General features: G+C 44.3%; 1 protein-coding gene across 3 annotated transcripts in view; it reads right to left on the reverse strand.

Moving 5' to 3' along the window:
- Positions 1 to 19,729, reverse strand: part of USP47 (ubiquitin specific peptidase 47) — a 43,405-nt gene that overhangs the window by 20,684 nt on the left and 2,992 nt on the right. For 2 of the 3 annotated variants that reach the window (XM_075188469.1, XM_075188468.1), the window contains exon 1: positions 4,205 to 4,227. The exons of the other annotated variant lie outside the window; for it this stretch is intronic. The gene's annotated coding sequence lies outside the window, so the exon portion shown is untranslated. Of the gene's footprint in view, positions 1 to 4,204; positions 4,228 to 19,729 lie in introns of those variants that run through there. 3 annotated transcript variants of the gene reach the window in all.

Raw genomic sequence — 19,729 nt, forward strand, 5'->3', positions numbered from 1 at the left:
CTTTGAGCTAGAGATCCCATCAGAACAGCGTCCTGATGATGGTTTCAGCTGGTTTCTTTATAACCGAGCTGCAGTAAAATGTATTATAATTTAAACCGATCAGCCTCTTAAGGATTATGGTGAACAGAGCAGCAACATTGTTGCAACAAAGTTAAAAAACAAACAAAGCAAAACGAACAATAGAACTGACTACTGTATCAAATAAAATGTTAGATTTTTACATTCACTTGATACACGTTTGATGAAATCTCTGGCACATAACTAGCAGAAAGCTTAACCATTTGCAAACCGTTTTATGAACTCGGAGAAATTATATTATTTTTGTGGCTCTCTCTTTTTAACATTCTAAGCGATAGATCCAAGTGTAAGGGTCAGTCCTCCATTAACACTAAAAGCACTATGTAAATGGAGCTGGACTGTGAATATAACTCATGCAATCTAAATCTAGCTGATCAGGTAGTAGAACACTGCAATATATCAATTGTAACAAGCATTAGTGCAACTTTCAATACACCTCGGATTCCGAGCACATAATTAGTTAATTGCGTTCCGTTAGAACATGCAGTAAAATCACGTGCCCTCCACAGATGAGCGAAATGTTCTAAACTGTTCTGTGGAAATTTCACCTCATTGTGGATTTGGGAGTAGAATTTGGATCCAATAAAATAAGGCATTTGTCATCCGCACTTTTCTGCATTTTGCACCATTTATAGAACTAGAACTCAAGATTGTAGAACCAAAACTTTGCACCTCTGGGAAAAACCCTATCCGGACGTAAAATTCCGCCATGACTTCGCTCATCTGTTCCCCCTGTCTGGCATTCCAGAACACACACAAAATGCGGGGGGGGGGGGGGGGGGGGAGTAAGGCTGGCGCACACAGAGACCCAAATGGCGGCATAATACCTGCACAAATTTCTTCTTCATCTCATTAAAGATACTCTGTCTGCAGCTCCAAAACATACCCTATGACACAGACATTCTGGGTTCAACTAGATGACAATAATACATCTTAATGGCAGATTTGATTGATCTCCCCAAAGAAGATCTGGGGACTAAGAAATAAACCAATACAAACATTAACACTGGGGGGAGAGTGGAATATAAAAAACAGAGGAGTCGTTTTTGGGACATCACAGGGAATAGCTGCGGCCAATCAGAGAGCTCCGTGCGGTACCAGAAGCGCTGCTCAAAAACTAAAACCTCAGAATTATGACAACCACTGTTAAAACAGGTTCCCACTTAAACAGGAAGTAAAGTCACTCACCGACATTGGATTTTTCATGCATGTAATTCAGAATGTTTATATGGAAGAAGCTTCTCTAACTAAACAGTGACTGACTGACCGTTTGGCAACCTTGGCTTTGCAGAAATGCAACTTTATTGATTGAATTATAGGACAGGGGCACGGCCAGTGATGTCACAGCTCTTTAGTCTCAGGTTTTTAACCTATAATGGGGAGGAGAACACTGCATTAAGTTTACTTTTACAGAGCTGAAGTGGAATGTCAGAGTAGCACTGAACGACATATTAACTTATCCACCATAAACCAGTATTCACCCGCATATGAGAAGGACCGCCTTTCAGCTGTGTCCTCTCCATAGTGAGCCTAATAATTTAATACTGAACACAGGTATCATAAAAGAAAGCCGATGGTCTATAATGACAAGCTAGTCATTCAATAAACCATTAAAGGGTAATATCCAATCCTAGCACAGATCCTGTGAGGAGAAACGCGTCATTCAATAGGACGTCAGATTCACCAACCCCTCTCTCTGCGCGGTCACTCAAATATTCACATACGGGGCCCTGAAGGTGTCAGAATCGGCAAGTTTTCTTCAATCTGACCTTATAACCACTTGGGATCAATATGAGCAAATCCAATCCAATCTTACAAGTAAACGTTTCCGTACGATGACTGTTGACATTTTGCTGTGCAGCTGATCTCCAGCTATTAACCCATTATCAGCAATATCCGACTTACAGAGTTTACCGGCTGGGTTCAATCTTCCCCATGATCACGAGTTTACCTGAAGTTCAGCCGAGAAGCAATTTAACCCAATGTAAACATAAGCAATGTGTATTTTAGGTTAAACGAGTCTTTACGTGCTGCAAATTAGAGGCCTTCTATGACTGAACTGGATTTATTCTAAACAGAGGTTTTATGTCATTAATTCACAAGGAAAATCTATTGCACCAATTAACTGTTTTACATAACTGCTTCTATTCATGCTCATAAATGCAAATATCCAGGAAAGGAATGCAGTGCACACAATGAGTAATACCGGTGTGTTTTACTGGTAACAGGCAGAGACTCTACAGAACACATACCCCAGTCTTCCAGCTATTGTGGAGCTGCAGCCGACAGACCATGCTGAGACTTGTAGTGCCACAGCAGTAGGAAAGACACAGGTTGTTTAGGCCGGAGGTATTTTTGTCGTTATCACTGTAAAAGGAAATTATACTGCATAATACACGTCTACTGTCTACTATAAAACTAAATAGACAAATGATTAACCAGATTAAAGTTTCACAAGACGTATGTGCTGTCCAGAATGTAGGGAGACGCTCAACAGCAGCGCTGGAGAATGTCAGAGGCAATCGTATAATAATACAACCAATTGTCATCTCTAAACTTGGGACAGGAATTCCATAATCTGCTATCACCTCTCCATTGCCTTAGGCCAGAAAATCAACTGACCTCTTGAACATCTTCTACATTCATTGTTGGAATCTTCCGAGAACCTTCTCCAGCTTCAGAAGAAGTGTTAAACAGCTGAAATTAAGCATTATACAATTCTCCTCCGTCCTGTGCCTGGTCCTTTATCCTCGGCTAGGAGACGGGCGGTTAGAGAAGCTTCTAATCTGGTTCCGGTGTCGTCCATCCCATAAAATCTTTAGCGATGACAGGAGACTGATCCTTCAGCCCCTGATTTGTACAGGGGTGACAGAATGGAACCTACTATGTTCTTTGCACAAATGCCACTCTTGTGGAAATGAGATTTGGAAGAAGCGCTCAACTTATGAGAACCATAGCTCGCCCAATCAGCGAAAAGGAAATGAAGAGATTAAAAGGAGGGCTTATTACCTCTCACTAAATAAACCCTTTATTTCAAAATAAATAAATAAATGAAATTAAATAATTAAGAAAGGAGAGAGGAAAAGTACAGACGATGTAGTGAAGAGAACAACAGTTCTGGCCAGAAAAATCTATGTATAGTGCGAACAAATGGGTTGGGTACGATCTTACGATGAAAGACACTCCGACACTTATGGGAGAATTGAAGAATCCGAACCCGACATGTCCGATGAAAGTGTAATTGCAACTGTTTTAAAAAATGACATCACTGGAAAATGCGACGCTACTATAACTACAAGTCACCCATACCAGTGTCAGCGTCTCTCTCATCGTGATGGCGAGTATCACCGGAACAGACGACACAACCGGCAGAAGGAAGGACATTTTCATTGCTTTCAGACCTGTCATCTACATACCAAAACCTAGCCTCTCCGTACACTAGGAACCTCACTGAGGTGCGAGGCACAACGTTCCACCAGATGATCCCATGATGAATTCATTCCGACCCTCTGGACAAATGGGCCTATTATTGACTCGTAATGCTGAAGATCACAAAGTACTATACAGATAAAGATACAATACTACTTACAGCTAACATGTTATACTGACTGCCGGCCAACCAGACTGTCTTAAAGGTCACTGTTATCTGCTTCCTGGAACCGTCTGCCAAGACCAGATCAGACTGACTGTGTGACTATGGGAAATCTGCTGGGACCAGGTATTTTGCGGGTAAAGGTGTTTGGTTGGCGTAACCGATGACTAAGAAAAGGGGTTACCCACAGTTGGAAAATACCTCTTTGGAAATGGTGATTTCTCAAGGCACTGAGTGAAACTCCCAAAGTTTTCGTGGCTGGTAAGAGAAGCAGCCACAGTCATAAATAAAAACAGCCCTCAGGGGGTAATAATACAACAAGCACGTGCTGGGAAGTTGGCCGCTTGCTAATAACTCACTAGCTAAAGGTTATTCAGAGAAAAGCTGCTCAATTCAACGTTATGAGGTCGACACTCTCCACTACTCAAGGTCAGAAGAACCAACCATAGATGCACGGTTACCGGTCACAACATAACTGTATAAAGCTCTGATCCTTAGGATAACCCTCCTTATAAAGTCACGGTAAGGACTTACCTGACTGAGGATTATATGTCTGAATTCATCTTTAGTTTTGGAACAAGGCAGGAACAGATTGACCAGGAACTTCAGCATTGGGTAACCAGAACGTTGACTCGAGGGGAATTTTCAGCAGTCGCTTCCTTTGTGACAAACACGCCCACCGAGCAGCGCAGGACGGGCGACCCGGGCATGTTTCACAGCTAATGCAATCATTCCAGAGCCGAGAGGCCAGAGACTGGGTACCCAGCACCAGGACGGCAGACTGGCTGCAACAACTGAACCTCTTCTCACCGTCTTCTTATGCAGAGAAAGCTGCAGCTACACTTCCTGTTTCTACGTAGAAAGTTTCTCGCTCACTCACTTATCTGCAAGACTTTGAGCTGCAGCCTCCACTCTGCAATATAATGTGCACTATAAAACACGTCACCGGATGGACAGGGAATGGAATTTACACTGCAAGGTAAAACGACGAACGCTCGCGATGAACTTGCAATCTATTTAAATTTTATAGGGAAACAGTATTTTAAGACTTCAGTGGTGCTGAATACTGCACCTTGCTGTCCAAGAAGTAGATTATATGTATAAAAGCATAAAAATAAACTTATAAACTTATGTAATGGAATGAATAACATTGCACTTTTATGCAGAGAAAAGAGGATTTATATACTTACATTAAATCCGTTTCTCTGATTCCGTCTGGGGGACCCTGCTTACCATGGGGTGTGAAGGGGAGCATGGGAGTTCGCACCTAGCTAGTTAATTTCTAGCATTGCTGACAGACCCCCTCCCCTTTATAACTCCCCCCCTGCCTCTTCCTCCTCAGTTAATTTAAAAAGCCCCCAAGGAGAAGGGTCAATCAAACAAGAGCACACAGAGGAAAAGCAGAAGGGAGGGATCGCAGTGTCCCCCAGATGGAATCAGAGAAACGTATTTAACGTAAGTATATAAATCCTCTTTTCTCTTTCATCCAGTCTGGGGGACACTGCTTACCATGGGGACGTTCTAAAGCAGCCCCCTAAGGGTGGGACCGCTCTGAAAGCCCCGCTCGTAGAGCACTACGAGCGAAATCTGCATCTGCGGATGCGAATACATTAAATTGATAGAATTTGGTAAACGTGTGGACAGAAGACCAGGTGGCTGCCCTGCAAAGCTGGTCAGCAGAAGACCCATTTCTTGCTGCCCATGACGCTTCTACCGATCTGGTGGAATGGGCTGTAGGTCTCTCCGGCACAGGCCGGTTAGCTGATGTGTAAGCCTGCCTAATAGTTGTGTAATCCATCTTACAATGGACTGTTTAGAGGCTGGCCAGCCTCTCTTATGATCATCATAAAGAACAAACAGAGAATCGGTACGTCTAATCTGAGATGTTCTTCTGACATAAATACGGAGAGCTGTAACCACATCTAACTTTTTCATAGACTGCCGATCAGAGTGAGAAGATGAAAAAACCGGAACTACAATTTCCTGGTTCAAATGGAAAGAGGACACCACTTTTGGAACAAAGGAGGGGAGTGTTCTCAAAATCACTCTGTCCTCATGAAAAACCAAATATGGCTCAAGGCAAGACAGAGCTCCCAATTCCGACACCCTACGTGCCGATGCAATTGCTAAAAGAAAAACAACCTTCCAGGTCAAACACCTAAAATCTTCCTCAGGTAAAGGTTCAAAAGGAGGCCCTTTAAGCATGTCCAGTACCAGGTTAAGATCCCATGGTGCTGTAGGTGGAACATAGGGAGGTTGAATATGTAAGACTCCCTGAAGAAAAGTCTTGATATCTGGCAACTCTGCTAATTTCCGATGAAAAAAGACTGACAGAGCCGATACCTGAACCTTTAGGGAACCTAACCGAAGACCTGCTTCCAGCCCATGCTGAAGAAAAGCCAATAAGCGAGGGAGACAGAAGGAAGACATGTTATATGACTTTTTTTCACACCATCTGATATAGGCTCTCCAAATCCGCTGATAGATGTGAGCCGAAACTGGTTTTCGAGCTTGCATCATAGTGTTAACTACACTAGAGGAAAAACCCCTAGCCCTCCAGAGGCTGGCTTCAACAGCCATGCCGTTAAACTGAGCGGAGGAAAATTCTGGTGACAGAAAGGACCATGAAGAAGGAGGTCGTCTCGTGGCGGAAGACAAAATCCTTATCTTATTGGAAGACCCCCTTGCCTTACTCGTCTGAGCATGTGAGGAAGCATGGGAATCGGAGGAACCAGGTATCCCAACCTGAGCTCCCATGACCTCGTCATTTCGTCCACTGCCACCGCTAAGGGATCTCTTGCCCTTGCTAAAAACCTGTGAACCTTCTTCTTGTGTCTGGAGGCCATGAGATCTATATCCGGAAGACCCCACCTCTGAACTAGAGACTGAAATACATCCGGATGGAGTGACCACTCCCCCGGCATCATTTGATTTAGACTTAGATAGCCGGCCTCCTAATCCCTTATTCTTGGAATGAATACTGCCGAAATTGCCGGAACCTATTGTTCTGTCCAACAAAAAATCTGAGCTGTAATTTTCATTGCGGCTGCACTCCTGGTTCTTCCCTGCCTGTTGACATATGCCACAGCCGTGGCATTGTCGGACTGAATTCTGACAGGGTGGCCCTAAAGGAGGGACTGGGCCCCCCGAAGGGCTAAAGGAATTGCCTACAACTGTAACACATTTATTGGTAAGGCTGATTCCTGGACCGACAAAGGTCCCTGGAGCCGGAGGAGCAAGATTACCATCCCCCAACCTCTCGGGTAATGGGAGGACCCCACTGTGAATCTTAGGCTGCAGATGACTCTTTGTAAAAGAAAGAAAAGAGGCGACACAGACATGTATTGCCCAACTTCCCGATCGCCCTCGGGGTAGAGGTGTAACAAAAAAACAATGTGGTACCGGACCCAGCAGGTCTAACATGTACCCCCCTACTACAATACCCCAAATCCAAGTGTCCACTATTCCCGAACAGAGAGACGTCTCCCCCCGCGGCGCCACCTCTGGCAGAGTAGAGTGGTCGTCAGGACGCAGGCTTCTCCTGTGTCCTAGAGGCCTGGCGCCTAGCCGCAAACGAGGATCTACCCTTGACTGAGGAGCCTCGAGCATTTGGTTGTCTACCTCTAAATGACTGTCCTCTAGGCCAGGAGTTCCCTCTAAAGGGCTGACGAAAGGAGCTGACCCGAGAAGTCCTGCCCCTACCTGAGAATACCGGCAAAGAAGTGCTTTTGCCCCCTGTTGCCTGGAAAATCATAGTATCCAATTCCGGCCCGAACAAACCTGCTGCTGAAAAAGGAATGGATTCAACGGACTTCTTTGATTCCGAATCTCCTTCCCAGGATTTCAGCCATAACGTTCTTCTTGCTGAAATGGATGCAGCCTGAATAGAGGAGGACACAGACGCCGAGTTCTGAGCCGCCTCATAAAGGTACCCCGATGCCTCTTTCAGATGCAAAGCCAGGGGAAGTAACTTCCGAGTCCTGTAAGGCCTCTGCCAGTTGGTCTGCCCATGTTTCCATGGCTCTAGCAACCCAAGCTGAAGCAAATGTGGGTCTAAAGGAAGAACCCGCAGCCACAAATATAGATTTCAGCTGGGATTCCACCCTGCGATCATTGACATCCTGCAGAGTTGCCGAACCTGGGACTGGTAGTAAAGAATGTCTGGCCAAACGGGCTACTGAAATATCTACTTTAGGAATACTCTCCCAGCAAGCCACATCTTCCTCCTGTAATGGATCCAGGGAAGGGAACTTTCTGGGAACAGAGAACCTTCTATCCGGCTGTTTCCAGGCTCCCTCTGCAATATCTCTGAGTTCTACCGAAGGGGGAGAACGGGAAGCCTTCCTTTTGGCCTTCTTAAAGAGACTTCTGTCTCTAGGAGTAGGATCCTCCGGTTCAGGGAGGTCCAACGCCTCTCTTACCGCTAAAACCAAATCATTAACAAAATGGCTTTTAGGGTCTTCTTCCTGCTCCAAAGGTTGCCCCTGGTCAGGATCAGAATATACTCCCCCTCCTCCTCTGAAACCCCCTCCGGGTCTGAAAGGACCATAAGGGTATTAGTGGGTCTAGGCCTCTTCCTCATAGCAGGCGGGATGTTTGGGGATTCAAGTAACTGGTTTAGTTTATCCAAACCCTTAATAAAAGCTGCGGACCATGCCGGTTCTGTGGGAACAGGGGCCTGGTCTGTAAGCAATGAGGAAGGTCCTGGCACAGACTCTTCAAAAGAACCTGTGGCAGCAGGGAGGCCCAAAGGCGTACTAGCACTATTAGCCACCGCGGCTGCCACAATAGACATCAGCTGATTGGACTGTGACACCATCTGTGCTAAAGAGGAAACCGACTGTGTCAGGGAGGCCATCCAGGCCGGTTCCTCGGTCAGTGGGGCTGTAACAAGCTGGGATTGCGCAGGGGGACCCCCTGCATCGCAGACAGAACATAGAGCCAACGGGTCCCTCTGCCCACTAGGTAATTTTGCATTACATTTTGAACAAGTGAAACACTTTACTTTAGGGCTCTTTCCTTTATTTGTCATCTTACAAAGGAAGGCACACCAACACACAGACTTAAATTTAGCTGTTAGAGAGCGAGACAGAAGAGAAAATATGAAAAAAAAAAAAAAGAAACAAATAACCGAACATAAAAGTTATACTTATAAATTGTTAAACCAAAATAAAATAACTTGGCAAGTGGGAGAACTATAATATAACTCCCACTAGCCCACTTTGCAGTCAGCAATACAATAATATATGTTTAAATAAATCAGATACTTAGTCACAGGCCAAACAGGGGAGAAGTCCAACAGCAGTGCCTGGTGCCTGCTCCCTCTGCTCTGCGTCCTTTCCCGGGCTTATATTTGGCGCCAAAAGGCCGGGCTAGTCCAACTTTCCATGGAGAGCAGGGGAGCTCTATATCATAGCTCCCCCCCACCCCCCTCTGATAATGCTGTCTCTCCCAAGTGCTTTTCCTGCCCCATTAGCGGGGAGGAGAAGAAAACAAATAGTATATGGCAGAGTAGTGGAGACCTCAATTGAGGTCTCCGCAGCGGATTTTCAACCCGATGCCCTAATCCTATGTATGAGGGGGGATCTTGGTATGGCCCCCTTCCGTTTCCTCTCCTCCGTGGCTTATTTTAAAATGGCCGCCGGCATTTTTTTCATTCCGATAACCGGCCCTCCATGCCTAATGGCAGCGCCGGTTATCGGTGACGCCCCAAGAGTGACAGCGGTCCGGAGAGACCGCTAGTCACTCTGTATTCAAGCACCCGAATTTGCTCTGCCAGTGAGAGCCTCTGGCTCTCGGCTGACAGAGTAGTGCCTGCGCTGCTGTTCTGGGAGTGTGCTCTCTATAATAGAACACACGCCCAGGTCTGCCCAAGATATTCTCCTAAAAAAAAAGAAAAAGAAAATAAAATTTAGCAGCAACTAAAACAGTGCCTAACGCCATGGGCACCAAGAAAAAAACTGAGGAGGAAGAGGGGGGGGGGGGGGGTAGTTATAAGGGGGAGGGGTCTGTCAGCAATGCTAGAAATTAACTAGCTAGGTGCCAACTCCCATGCTCCCCTTCACACCCCATGGTAAGCAGTGTCCCCCAGACTGGATGAAAGAGAAAAAGTAGCATTAAATTGCACCAAGCTGACAGCACTACCCTGGCTATAATGCCACCTCGGCAGGTGTAAGGCCATGTCTATGTGGGTAAGTATGTTGCTTTCTTCCCTTTTTACAATTTGGAAGCTGGGTGGCACTGTATGGATGCTGTGAACCTGTTATATCTGCAGTATGGTAACTCCCACATGTCCAAAACAAATAGAGGTTCCCCAGGACACCTGCAGATCGGAGTATTTCTTATTTAATAAAAACACCCAACACTGTAATAGGAGAAGTATCACATCAGGACAATTATCTTCTATACAACAGTAAGGAAACAATCCCCGTTTTATAATTCAGTTTCTACACAAGTTTAACTGAACTTGGAAGTCGGACAATCTGGTAAAACATTTTATTTCAAATAACTTAATACAGCTCCCAGCAAGAACAATAAATACTGCTAGAGTATTAATGTAAGTACAAAGTAACACACTCAGGTACACACGCAGAACATTCCCAATGAGGTCAGCAAGTGGCGCTCCTCCTCTGTGGAAAGCAAGACTCAGTTTGTTCATCATTTCACTATTATTAGTTATAGGGCAGTGTTGGCTAACCTGTGACACTCCAGGTGTTGTGAAACTACAAGTCCCAGCATACCCTTCCAGCAATAAGCTGCTATATAATGGCAAAGCATGCTGGGACTTGTAGTTTCACAACACCTGGAGTGTCACAGGTTAGCCAACACTGTTATAGGGTGTCGGACAATCGTACAAATCCAGAGAAGACAAAACGGATACAGTGAGGAAACCACGAGTACATGAGGACAGTTATACCGAGGTAACAGAGTAAAACCCTAATGGGACAGGAATGCAGCACAAGTCATGCCAAGGAGCAGGAGATAACATGAGACAATAGGGAGCAGGCACCCTGCCCGTCATGTGCATGCCCATTATTTTGCCACTTAATCATCTACTGTGTCTGGCATTGTCTATTCTGTGTAGTTTAATTTAAATTTGAATAACAGCACCGTAAAATATTTTACACACACAGGTTGGGGAAAATCATAGAAACCAAAGTGCCCTTCAGTCACCCACTGCTGCAGGCAGTGCCCACCACTAAGGCATGTCACCCACTGCTGCAGGCAGTGCCCACCACTATACCACTAAGGCATGTCACCCACTGCTGCGGGCAGTGCCCACCACTATACCACTAAGGCATGTCACCCACTGCTGCGGGCAGTGCCCACCACTATGGCATGAGATATAGAGTGGGCTCCATTCTAACACCCTAAACGCAGACTAAGACTCTGCATCGCAACGGAGCCAACTGCACTAGGAGTCTTGTCTGTCCTGGTCTAGAAAGCAAACAGGCGTCACCGGCCCTAATACTGAATACTGGCTTTTATACCTTTATGCTTAAAAGCACAGTAAACTGTCTGCTCAGAAACCTGAACGCGATCAATGGATATATTACACCCACTTTCTACGGCCTTAATTTGATGCAAATAGTAACTGCCCCGACCCCCCAGAAATTGTAAGATTAGTTTTGGTTCCATCCCAGAAGAGGATTTACTTGGTGTTGGGGGTTGATGGCAGTTTTTGGGTGCAATTAACCACTACAATCCTGTTAGGGAAACATTGTCTCTGAGCAGAGTTATTAACACCTTGTGTCTAGACTGACACTTAGTCACATTCCTCAAAAATAACAACTGTTTGTCAGAAGGGACAAAACTACCTTAAAGAGGTTCCCAATTTGCTTTTCTAGAACTGTACAATACAGCTGATTAAGACTGGGCAGCAATAGCACCAAGCACCGTGTTACATTGTATCACTTTAGCTATGAATAAAGACCCCTATATCTGATAACACAATCTAACCTACATAATAACTGTACACTTATGGAAGGGATCTTATATTACACAGATTCCAGGACTGTCTGCATTGTGTAAGAAGTGGTTAGTGAACCATTAACACCGATCTCTATGTACATAGAACTATGTTATAAACCAACCTTAAGAAACAAGTAAATCCACTAATAGACATTACTGTATAAAGGCCTGTGCATTACTCAGCATTACTGTACCTGAAACAAAGGAAGTATTTATAGTTAAGTCATTCTAGCAAACCACTGCTTCTGTGAGGGAGCATTGTTATTACACAGACGTATAAAGGGTAGATTTGCAGTCTCCTAGGTAACAACTGCTCAGTATACATTGGAGAATGTAAAATCATGTTTAAGCCACAAATGCTGCTGAAAACATAACCAGCACCATACACTTCACCAATTACTGAAAGGCAGAAGAGGATGGGTGTCTGTGATAACAGGCTGAGCAGGACCAGCCGCAGACAACTCATCAATGCGATACTTTTCATGATAATCTGGCAACAATACCCACAACAAAGTGGGAGTAACCACAAAGCGGCCTCCTCCGTCCTCGCACACAGCTGCCAGGACATTGCAGAACACTCTGAACTGAGGAATCAACAAAACATTGTTCAATAGGAAACAAGCAGCCTCCAGAGAAAGCAATTGCTCCATTTCCTGCTAACAAGGACGTGCGGGAAACTCAGACATGATAAGAAGCTCGCCTATCCGAATCCTATCCTGTACCGAGCGAGTACCTATGTATCCGCATCATGGATCGAGCGCCTGGGAACTGCACAGACTACTATAACCATCACAACATCACTATATGGAAGGTGCAGAGTATTCTCTGGCCTCTCCGCAGATGTCAGAGCAGCAGTTTTCTTGGAAGACAATTCAGTTACTGAAGGACAAAGCATTATTCTCTGTGAACTTTCCACCTCATGTCCCTAATCACAAACTTAAAATAAACGGCAAAGTTAGCATTGATACATTCCGCCATCTCTAGCCCAGAGTCTCCATACCGAATGTGTCTGTGCTTTTGGCGATAAAGTGCCGTGATTAAACGCCAGCCTACAGATATATAATCAGTGTATTCCTGACACTTGGCTCCTGTTTCAGTGTGATATTAATCTAGTTCTGCTGTTAACATTTATTTTCTAACTGCAATAACGAGGGACCGAAGTTGAATTTAAAAGGTACAATGGTTAATAATAGTGCAAAGAAGAGGGTCCAAGGCTGCATAAGGAATCTCTGGGCCGAGCTTATGGTCTGGACCCCGGTAATGATGGAAAAACTGGCGTATGAGAGGCTCCAGGAACATTTATAAGATTGGGCAGTGCATATATTATACAGGACATCACTGTCTTTATAAATGTTCTTCAAAATCTTTTACATAATGTTTTCCTGTCTGTTTATTCCACATCTCCATATCAGCTATTTATATAGCGCCACTAATTCCGCATTGCTGTACAGAGAACTCACTCACATCGGTCCCTGCCCCATTGGAGCTTACAGTATAAATTCCCTAACATACACACAGACAGACAGAGAGAGCCAATTAGCCTACCAGTATGTTTTTGGAGTGTGGGAGGAAACCGGAGCACCCGGAGGAAACCCACGCAAACACGGGGAGAACATACAAACTCCACACAGATAAGGCCATGGTCGGGAATCGAACTCATGACCCCAGCGCTGTGAGGCAGAAGTGCTAACCACTAGGCCACTGTGCTAACAGAAAACACATGAGTGGTAAACCATTTTAGTCTTTAAATTAGTCTTTGCCGATTATCACACAGGATACATTGTAACTAACATTTATTAAGCCACTGACAAGCATAGTAAGATGGTCTTTCTTAGAAATAGGGCAGCATGTAGTAAGCAACTTCTGAATTATCTTCTGTGTAGACAGAGCAGTTTTGTCATTCGAAGGTGGGATGGGCAGAAAGCAATAAAATAAATGCCACTGTCTATCACACAATCCATTTCTTTCCTTCCCTCTACCATACCTAGACCCCATCCCAGACAGCTGATGTTGGAGATATCCATTCGTCAGGTACAGCATTAAATACGTTTAATGATGGCGCTGTGGCTGTATGAAGACATTTAATGCCTACGTTATCTTGCTGCCATCCATCTATCCCGTCTCGGCGAACAGATTGACGGGCGACCTCTCAGGTGTTACATGAGAAGACACTAATCCCGCTACATGCGCACTAAGAGGTATTACTCTGCACTAAGACCTCGCTTCAGTGCTTAATATATATAAACAACAAGAGTTTATCAAGATATTAGTTTTACTCTCCTGAAGAGGTAATCCTGCAGCAAGAGTACAAGTGTGTAAGGGTCTGTGCTCCATAATCCTCGGTCCCGTTAGTTATATGGACAGTTGGTGGGCAGGTTACCTGTGTGGAGGTCACATCATTTTACGCGGCTTATGGTATAACATATACATGCATGTATCAAGAGATGCAGCATATAGCATAGAGGGGGAGGACTAGTCATTACTCCCAAAAATTGGAGTCTTCATATCACTGTAAATTAATTCAGTGGTATAAAAAACACAAAAAAAAAAACCCATCAATTCACAACAATTGTTGTGAATATGGGCAAAAAAGCAGAAATAGAAAAGCAAAGCAAGTCAGTTTTTCTTCCTCAATCTGACCTATGAAAGTCAACAGAAGATTGTTGTTATACAGAATTAACTGCAATGCTCTTCAGAGATTAGTGGACTGACCAGGGTTTTCACTGCACGTTAACCAGTCTGATTCGTGAAATTATAACCCCCTCTCCCCATTTTGGCGTCATACGAGACAGGGAAGCCCGCACATTATTACCCAAACCAGCCTTCCGCAGAGCGATGAGAGACCGGCCTGTGTTAGATTTGGTTCAATAATTCTGTGTGTTCACAATTGTGGGGAAAAGGTACACGATCAAGATCACATTCCTAAAAGCTGCTGGTCTGACCCCAAATGATGAAGGGTGTTAGGGGGAGGGAGTCTGCTAAAGCGGTATCCAAATTACTACATTCAGGAGAAAAAAGAAACATCCTTTCCCTGCTCAGGTGTAACAATCTATTTTATACCTAGATCAACCATTACCAATACCTGGAGGTTCCCAGGCACCCAGCCACTTGTTATGGAATCGGGGAGGTAGGTTTGGACGATAAGGTCACTGCCTTGTGTTCTTACACAGATTTACAACAGGACACTTGGGTGATTGACACTTTATACCACGACCTGATATGACGCACACATTGAATGCAGAGAGGATTGGCTGGCCTGGTCCATAGACATTACAGAGCAGAGTGAGGTACAGGTTTGTTCATGATTCAATTCAGTAAAAGTCAGAGCGCATTAAACTGTTTAACAATCAGACCTTTCATTTAGGAAATAAATTGTGGATAGACTATGATCACTTGTATTCTATGTATAAGCGCCTGTCAATATTCTATGAACCTTTTAAAAAATAAAATAAAAAATGATATATATATATATCTGTATAATCAGGGACTTTTAATGTATTATAAAAGAATAATGTTCCTCTGCTGTAAATCACTATAAACGCACTCAGCCTACAGTCCCTACAGTTATATGGTCACGGACCTCCGATATCTATATACTTCAGCACGAGGTGCATTATAAGTAGGAGATAAACACTAGTATATACGTTCTCATACTATAATACAAGATCAGTAGAGACCTGGTTATATCAACAGGAAGATGGATCTCCAGACAGTAACCCCGGTGACTCAGCTGTAGAGGCAGAGATCTTCATCTCTGATACTGATTACACATCCAAATTACATATCACATTACAGTCACATCCAAGTATTACACCAAAAACTGCAATCTCCCATTATATTCTATAGCAACCAGAACGGTGAGCGGCCGGGCATGCTGGGACTTGTAGTACCTCCACAGCTGGAGCAGGTCACCTTCAGGTGACTATTGATTTGAACACACCCTGCCTTTACTGAATGCATTGCTTCATACGTCCAGCTTTCAACTGTTTAATCTCTTTACTAATTTTTTAAAAACTTAAACCCAAGACGGCCGGGCGCCTGCACCGGGGGCCACATTGTGTTTAATGCACATTGCAGCACAGGCTGGTACACCGCTGTATACAGTGCTGATAGCACACTATGTATAATATGCTGCCTTTTTGCACCAAATAATACTTCAAGCATTTTCCGGGCGATATGAGGATGATGCTGTTATCAAACCTGATAGCACCAACATTTTGGATAAGTTTGTCAAGGCCTGAATTAAATTGTATCATCATTATACTCAAATGATCATAAAATGTGTGCAACGTCTGTATAAACAGTGAGCTCTGACGTCACCATCTCTGTGCTCATAAGGAAGATATATTGTATGTATAAGGAATTATACACTCCCCTACTATAAATTATAACTGAGATTATACAACTGTAAGGATATCGGGTTTATCTGGCCCAATGCTACACACTTCACGCTGGCTGGCTACCCAGGGGTGCCTTACTATCATCATCATCTATTTATATAGCGCCACTAATTCCGCAGCGCTGTACAAAGAACTCACATCAGTCCCTGCCCCATTGGAGCTTACAATCTAAACCCCCTAACATACACACACAGTGACAGACCGAGAGAGACGAAGGGCAATTTATAGCAGACAATTAACCTACCAGTATGTGTTTGGAGTGTGGGAGGAAACCGGAGCACCCGCAGGAAACCCACGCAAAAACGGGGAGAACATACAAACTCCACACAGGGAAGCCTACCCAGGACCTTCAAGGAATCCTATAGTCACTCAGGCAAATGCAGTTAGTAAAGTACAACAGCACATTTATTGTAACAAAAACAATCAGTGAAATTCTATATACAAACAGTAAACAAATGCCAGGCAGGGTTATCACATTATCTGCCCCTTAACCCACTAGCTTAAGTTGTTACAGTCACCTGGATGTCCTGACTTGCTGAATCCCGGCCACTTGGCCTGACAATCTCCCCTCTACCCGCGTTGTAAGAGTGCAGCCCTTGGTCCCACCGAGTACCAAGACCCACAGAGTTCTGGAGAGCTGCAGATGTCCCAGCAGAAACCTAGACCTCAACGCTGGATATCTTCCGAGGATGAAATAAAAAGAAACCACTACCTTCCCTGGATCTCACCCTTTGCTCTATACCAGGCTTGGCTAACCTGTGACACTCCAGGTGTTGTAAAACTACAAGTCCCAGCATACCCTTCCATCAATAAGCTGCTATATATTGGCAAAGCATGCTGGGGCTTGTAGTTTCAAAACACCTGGAGTGCCGCAGCTTGGCCAAGCCTGCTCTATACCCTGTAGAGCAGGCCTGTCCAACCTGCGGCCCCCCAGATGTTGTGAAACTAGCATGCCCTTCCAGCTATCAACTGGTTGTCTACCGGCAAAGCATGCTGGGGCTTGTAGTTTCACAACACCTGGAGGGCCGCAGGTTGGACAGGCCTGCTGTAGAGTCAGGGGTGGCCATAGATAATCACTGTCTGTCCAAAAGGGCCGCTACAGGGCTGTCCCTTCTCCACCTAATACATCCCTTGGTCCCCCCTGCTGGGCTGACACCAAGGTGTCTATCTAAGTACAGCCTGAGACAATGGGGGCATACTAAGGTTAATTAAGGGTCAAAGCCAGGATGATTAAGTGACACTACCAGTATTTACAAACTTTTCAACCAGGACTAGCTTCCAGCTGATCAGGACTGTCTGTAGAGAAAGGAAGGGGGGATGAACGCAGCTACAGCCCCCTCACCTGTACCACACCCGATCCTTACCCATAACCCACCTGGCTTCAATTTAAGAACAATGTATAACAGCATCACTGCAATATCAATATGCATTTTTACAATGGGTAACAGTGTAAATGTTACCTACAGAGACATGGCTACAATTATCCCCGTGTAATGAGACACATCACTAGCCCTCTGGGACACAGTAACAGGGCTATAAATGGTACATGTTGTTATACTCCACATTTTGTGAGAAACGAGGGACGGGCTGGTTAAGGTGATATCAAACACGTTTCATCACAACGACATCTCAGATTTCCATGTATAAAAGCATTGACGGCACTCCTTATTAACTCCTAATATCCTTACAGATCACGCCTCTAGCTGTACACGTGTGCATTGTTTTTATTTCAGTGCTTATCACATAGATGTGCATGTAGGTCTCACAGCCTGGACGTTTTTTTGACATAACACATGTATGTATGTATGTATGTATGTATGGGTGCATGTAATTATCTATGCATTGTATGTCTGTCTCAGGTTTCTGACCTACATGTTTTAAAAACACCAGTAAAAGGTTTGAATGTATTTAAACGACTTGCTAAGGGCTTTCGGCCTTTAGTAAAAACTGGTAAAGGGTTCCGGGGGTTATGGATGAAGACTGAGGGTGGACTCCATCCATTTGGCCCCATTTCGGGTCTTCTGGGTCTCCAGCCTCAGGATAGGCTGATCACTACTTGCACCCAAGTTAAAAAGCAGTCAGGCTAGAAATCCTCACTCTCTGCCTGGGGGGAAGGGACTGCAGAGTCTCTAGAAGAGAAAGCCTGATATTTGTTGTGAGTAACCTATACCTGCCGGAACGTCCAATGTTTCCTTTTATAATTTGACAGTCAGGAACGACATATGTGTTTAGTTAGTGCCGGACGGGCAAGGTGTTTATTTTTAAGTTTTTCTTTATTTGATCTGCTTAAAGAAAACCTGGCTGAGTGCAGATGTACCAAAACCCTGGACTTGTGCAACTTCTCGGCTGCTGCACACTACCATATACCTGCTCCCCTAACCCAGCTACACCGTAGATGCCGTCAACATTGATCACACAAGACTAAGCCTCATCTTCTGTAAACGATAACAAGTACTGTACTAGTCTCTGTTACTCTGTATTATAGTCACAATTATGTGCACCATCTACACCAAGCAAGGCTTTAGGATCAACATTATCGTTTATTTATAAGGCGTCACAAAGGGACCCTCGGCGCCGTACATGGGGGGTTTGAACAAACAAATTGACAGATACAAAAACAACTAAATTGCGTAACTACAAACATGAAGATTTATAAAGCTACATCCTGCACAATTATATAAAGAAAACACCAAGAAAGAGGGGGCTAATCCTAGATTCATACATAAGAATTGTCCACCTGGATGACCTGATCCCCAGTACATAGACATGATGTGCTCGCTGGTTGCACTGGATAAATCAATACAGCAGATACCAGTCACTACAGATATATCGCCATTCAGGTATTAATCAGAGCCACAGAGTCTTAATGACAATGAGCTATATGATCCCAGGCGCTCAATGCTCAATATACACCAAGTAGCAAGACTGGATCACACGGTGTCACCAGGTGCCAATTGATCTACCGCCTGACAGAAGGGATAAATCAGCTCCCGACGGCCTCATAAATATGGATAGGTTACCATAGACAGAGCATCCTGTTATCATCTTGCAGTATTCAAGAGTCATTTATATGGAAAACCAAAGATTTAGGCAGCAGCCCCTTGAGTAATGTTCTTCCTACAAGTGGCAGGTGACACTCACTGAATAATGGAATAGCTGGGACTAATCTGTGACATGCTTCACTCTGCCAGGCGTTTATAAAGATTAAAACACAACCAAGATATTGTACCCCCTTATCCTTCAATAAACATTATTTAACATAAATCAGGGGCCAGGGCTGTGTTACCCTAGGGCCATATTAGCAACATTAAATTGTATTTTATTTATTTTCTTTCCTAACCACCTAACTTCCCCAGAAAAAAAAAGGAGGAGCGTCAGGGGCTTGTGGGGGGCTCAATAATTATTGACGACTTCCGACTGGTCTTGGTGGGAGCTCCCCTTTACCTGTAACTCTTACACTGGAGCAATCGCAAAAGTTTTGTAGTGAAACATGTTGTAACCTTCAAAGAGCTATGTTTGTAGAAGTGTGTGACACTTATTCTGACAGCTGTCTGCAACACTTAGCACAAGGGCAGGTGGCATGCAAAATATGGCATCTTGCCATCTGTTGGATGCTCCCCCCCCCCAAAAAAAAACCCCCTGAAGAACATCACTAAAAGAATTCATAATGCACGTAGTAGAATGCAAC

Source organism: Mixophyes fleayi, chromosome 10 (genome assembly GCF_038048845.1).
Source record: "Mixophyes fleayi isolate aMixFle1 chromosome 10, aMixFle1.hap1, whole genome shotgun sequence".
Lineage (NCBI taxonomy): Eukaryota > Metazoa > Chordata > Amphibia > Anura > Limnodynastidae > Mixophyes > Mixophyes fleayi.